Source organism: Tupaia chinensis, unplaced genomic scaffold (assembly GCF_000334495.1).
Source record: "Tupaia chinensis unplaced genomic scaffold, TupChi_1.0 Scaffold144168_1, whole genome shotgun sequence".
Taxonomy (NCBI): Eukaryota; Metazoa; Chordata; class Mammalia; order Scandentia; family Tupaiidae; genus Tupaia; species Tupaia belangeri.
The window spans coordinates 750,589-756,160 of NW_006204024.1; positions in this window are offsets into that span (position 1 = coordinate 750,589).

A 5,572-nucleotide genomic window follows, 5' to 3' on the forward strand; every position below is an offset into this window, starting at 1 on the left:
CGGCCTCTGACAGGTCTTGGGGAAGAGATGGGATTTTCCACCTGCTCCTCTAGAAGCTTCCTTCCGGCGGGGCCTCGTGGCCCCACCTCGGCCCTGTTCCACCTCCGCAAACAGGCTGGAACCCGGGCGTCTACAGGAGGGAGCCCAAAGCGCGCTTTCTGGGCCCCGCGGAAGCCACGAAGCCTCAGACTGCAAAGGGCGAGGAACTCCTGACTCAGCTCGGGAGGCTGCAGACCTGTGGGTCAGGTTCCTCCGGAAGCTCTGGAAACACCAGCCAGCGACCCCTTCCTACCACGGGTCGCGCCCAGGCCCCAGGCAGGGCTCGGCCGCAGAGGCGCCAATGACCCCTAGCGGGAGCGCAAGGCAGAACGCAGGACGGGTGGGGTGGTGGTGTGTGTGTGAGCAAGCCGGTCCCTAACTGGGCTAGGCGTGAGCGGGAGTGGGCAGGGCCGGGGCTCCGGACACCCCTGGTGTGTGTTAGAGCCTGGGCTTCGGAGGCTGGCCTTGAAGCCAGACTCATCGCCACGGCGGGCGTGGGGACGCGGGAGGGCCGGGCAGGGGCGGCTGACGTCCCCAGTCAGCTCCTGAGTCCTGAGCTGCCCGTAAGCCCAGGGCCCTGTCTGCCCGTCTCGCCGGCGGTCGGTCCTGGGCAGGCCTTATCTGGGAGCGCCCTCTGACAGCGGGAGCCGGGCCTGCGGCACAACGCACCTGTCCCCTGGGCCCATCCAAACGCTCCGTCTCCGCCCGGTGTAGTGTGGAGGTGAGCTGGCGACAAACAGAAGACCCCCACGTACCTTACAGCTTCTCCCCGGAGTAGGGGGGCCCAGGCTGCAGGAGGAAGGCGGAAGCGGGCTGGGAAGGGCCTCCATCCCGCTGGGGGAGCCCAGTCCGGAGTGGGCGCAGCTCGGGGTCCTGGCCATCAACACGTCCTCGGGACACACCGGGCAGAGTCCTGCCCAGTCCCTCCAGCCCGGTCCCCAGTGCCAGCTTTCCAGACCTCCCCACCCGTGGGGGCTGGTCGCTCGTGTCCAGGCAGAGGGAGGACTGGAGACCACAGCCTAAGGCCCGGGGTGGCTTTCCAGACCCACCAAATGCCAGGAGGCAGCCGGCTGTTGGTCAGGCCTCGGAACACGTTTCTTTCCCTGTGGGCACAGCTGTAGGGGACAGGAGCTGAGGGAGGCAGACCCCAAACCTCACTTAGTCTCTCCCCAGGCTCTCCTTAAAGCACTTGACACTCCTGTGTGGCCCACCAGCGTTCAAGTCTCAGGCCTGGCGGCTTGCTTTCTCACTTTCTCTCTGTTTGTGTCTCTCTCTGGTCTAATTAAAATAAATAAATAAAATTGGGACCAGCAGTTGGTGTAATGGCTATGTCGCTGGACTCCCACGTAGTCGACCGCTGTTCGAGTCCTGGACCCGGTGGCTTAGAACTCACACCGACCAAGATCCCGACAGGAGAATGGAGGAGAAGGATTTGCAGCATTGGCCATGCCCCCTGGGAGTGATTTCTTGCTTTCTGTCTCTCTGTCTCTCTGTCTGGCAAGCACACGTGCCCTAAAGCAAAAACCTCTCAAAATAAATAAATAAATAAAATTAATTTTTAAAAATAAAAATGTAAATTAAAAAAAAAAAGGCAGAGTAAGATTTTTAGGATAGGGGCCAGAAGATGGTACGGTGGCTGGGGCACTGGACTCCCACATGGCAGACTGTGGTTCGAGCCCTGGACCTGGCAACTTGCTTTCTCACTTTCCCTTTTTCTCTTGCTAGTGAGTAGTCTACAGTAAATTTAAAAATAATAAAAATTAAATCATTCTTTTTCAGAAAGACCCTCGGGCTAACTTATGTTTGCGTGAATTTAAAATAGAACTCAGGTAGGTGCTGTGTTTTGAATGTGTCCCTCTCTTTCACGTGGTAAAGTTTGATGAGCCCTTGAACTTACTCAACTACAGGATGTTTTTTCTAAAGAATTATTCATTTATTTATTTAATTCCATTTGTTATTAATTTGACTAGAGAGAGAGAGAGAAAGGGAAAGGGAGAAAACAAGTTGCCAGATTCGGGACTTGAACCAGTCAGCCATATGGGAATCCAGTACCTTTAACCACCATACCACCTGCCGGCCCCGGGAGGTTTTTTTCTTTTTTTTTAAGAGATTTTGGCTATAGGGCGTGTGCACTCACCAGAAAAACAAAAAGCGAGAAACCACACCCCAGGGGGGATATTCACACCACAATCCCTTCTCCTCCATTCTCCTCTCGGGATCTTGGGCATGCACACACACGCGCCCAGTGTGAGTTTTAAGCCGCCAGGTCCAGGACTTGAACTGCAGTTGACTACATAGGAGTCCAGCAATGTAACCATTACACCATCTGCTGGTCCCTCTACTAGAGGATTAAGAGAGAGAGCCTCCGGGCCAGCAGGTGGCATGGTAGCTGGGCCAGTGGACTCCCACATGGCTGACTGAGCTTCGAGTCCAGACCTGCAGCTTGCTTTCTCTTTCCCTCTCTCCTGGGGAGCACACATCCCTTACAGTAAATTTTAAAAAATAATTTATTTTAATACTTAAAAAACAGAAAAAAAAAAAAAAGGTGGAGCCTCTGGGAGGTGATTAGGATTGGATTTGGTGACCAGGTGGGGTCCCCACCTGAATCCTGGTGGGTCTGTGAGGAGAGGGAGCCAGAGCAGGGCAGACCCGCGACACAGACACGTGCTCCTGAAGGCTCGCAGCAGGTGCGGCCCCTGGGCCCCGGGGCCAGGTCGGCAGTGGGGTAACTGCCATGGCGCCCTGGCTCAGGGTGTTACGGCCGGGAGCAGGAAGAGCTGCTTTCTGGTGGCTGCGCCTCGGCGGTTTCCCGACGTGAGTGTGTGAGTAGGACCACAGGTCGCTGACAAGGCCCAGCCACTCAGGGCACTGGCCCGCACGCCCCACAGCACAGGGGCGGCCCACGGCTCCTCTGCAAGGGGCCCGGGGTCCACGTGGGGGAGGAGGGCCAGGCCGCCCACCAGCACTGGGCACTGCCTGTCCTGCTTGAAGGGACCTAACCCATCGCCTGCATTCTGCCCTCAGGTCCAACATCTAAGTCCGAGCCCCTGAAACGCCAGCTATTTCAAGGGAAAATACAAAGGCGACGTTTCAAGGCACACTGGTACTTCACCCTGGCCTCCCCGCAGTGCGAGACGGGGTGTCTGCAAACCCACGGCAGAGCAGCCCCCCTCCCCGCCAACTTCATGCTCATCCTCCAGGCTAAACAAAAGCCCACCACAAAACACGCCAGGGCTCCACACAGCCTAGCCACAGGAGAGCGAGGGCCGAGTGAAACGGGCAGGAGAGGCCTTGGGGCAGAGCAGGCAATAGGTGGTCCAGGAGGGTCCTGGGGTGCACAGCTGGGCGTTTTTCTGTTGAATGTGTTTCTGTACATGCATGTCTGATAGGACTTCACAATGTTTTTTTGTTTTGTTTTTAGATTTTTGCCATAGGGCATGTGCACTCGGTGGAGAGACAAAGAGGAAAATTGAGAAAGCACACCCCGGGGTACAGCCATGCCACAATCTCTTCTCCATTCTCCTCTTGGGACATTGGGCACACGCACTTGGCATGTTTTCCAAACTGCTAGGTCTAGGACTCAAACCGCGGAGTTGGATATGTGGGATCCAGCGCCTTAACCACTGTGCCACCTTCTGGCCCTACAAGAAAATGTGGTTTTTGTTTGGTTTTAAAGAATTATTTCATCGGGAACCAGCAGTTAGCGTAATGGCTATGTCGCTGGATTCCCATGTAGTCGACTGCGTTTCGCGTCCCCGAACCGGTGGCTTAGAACTCACGCCGGGCACGTGTGTGTGCGTGCCCAAGATCCCGAGAGGAGAATGGAGGAGAAGGGATTGCAGCGTGACCATCTCCCCCTGGGGAGTGATTTCTCGCTTTCTGTCTCTATGTCTCTCTCTGTCTGTCTGGCGCGCGCCCTATAGCAAAACCCTCTCCAAAAAAAAAAAAAAGAATTATTTCATTTAACTTTGTTTATTTTAATTGACCAGAGAGGGAGAGAAAGAGGGAAAGTGAGAAAGCAAACTGCCAAGTCTGGGACTCAAACCATGATCAGCCATGTGGGAGTCCAGTGCCCTTAACCACCACACCACCTGCCAGCCCCAAAAAAGTTAATGTAGAAAAATCTCCATTTCTCTCCCTGCAAAATGCCCTCCAAAGTAAAACCAAACTCCCCCCAAAATGCAGGGGCTCTCACACAAGGGTCACCAGCATCCCGGTGCCCAGCTAAACTCCAGAGGCTGTCCTGCTCTGAGAGAGCTTCTAACTCTGCTAAAGAAAGGGCCTCGCAGGGCAGCCCGCGGTCTGGGGCAGGAAGCCCTGTGCTTCAGTGACTTGGGGCCCAGAGGGGACCAGCTTGGCCTCAACCACTGACACACATCGGTCCCCACTCCCCTGGGGCAGGATATGTGGGATCCAGCGCCTTAACCACTGTGCCACCTTCTGGCCCTACAAGAAAATGTGGTTTTTGTTTGGTTTTAAAGAAGGACAGGAAAGGACAGATGTGCTGAGGGTGTTTGAGGTGGCCTGGCTCCTCTTCCGCACACCCCGGGTCTCCGCACTGGTCACTTGGCTCGTTAACAACCATGGCTCTGGCTCCAACGCCTGGGGAGAGGAGTGGAAGGGGAATAGGGCCTCCCACAGGCAGAGGGCCTCACTTTTCTTCCCCTTCAAGATGTGGAGAGCAGTGACCACAGAGACAACAGCGTGGCCATGGGGATGCATTTGTGTTTATTAGGACATTCTGAACTCGAACTGGATGGCGGCATGGGCAGCCCCCCGCACAGCAGGTTCTGCAGCACGCCCCTCCAAGGTCGAGCCAGCCTCAGCTGTCCAGCAAAGCCAGGCCCCAGAGTGAGGCCTCAGGGCCACCGCCAGACCCGCCTGCTGGAACATCCACCAACACCTGCACCGTGGAGACCGAAGGCCCCAGCGTCTAGGGGACTCAGCCCCAGACCTCTTCTATACCTGACCCCAGCGGCTCCAGCCCTGACGAAGTGAGCATCTCGCACGGCCGTCGTCCAGGGCACTGCTGCACGATGTGCCCAGCGACCTCGCTCAGCATTGCCGCTGTACCTGCCTGGGCTCCGGCCAGCTCCAGTGCTGGGGAAGGAAGCCGTCTTCTCTATCAGCAGCACCAGGATGAGGACACTGTGTCAGCAGCAGACAGCAGCGGGACGGGTCCCCAGCTCCCCCTCGGCTCCCTGGTGAGGGCTCAGCAGACAACCGTGAGGGTGAACAGCTAACCCAGGGCAAGCCGGAGAGTCCGTGGCAGGCTGGGCAGGACAGACGCATCCCCTCCATACAGAACCCAGCCCCCTCGTGTCCCAGTCATGGTGGTCCAGTCTCTAGTCTGCAGGGGAGACGCTGTGAGCAGCCCGGGGCTACAGGAGCCTTTCCAGCAACAACTAGGAGACGCAGGGGTGAGGTGGCCGGGAGGACAAGTGTGACCCACTCAGCAGCTCCGCCCCTCCGTGAGTCCTGGGGCACCGGGCCACGTGCACATGGAGATGCTCTGAGTGGCAGGGGGCGGCGG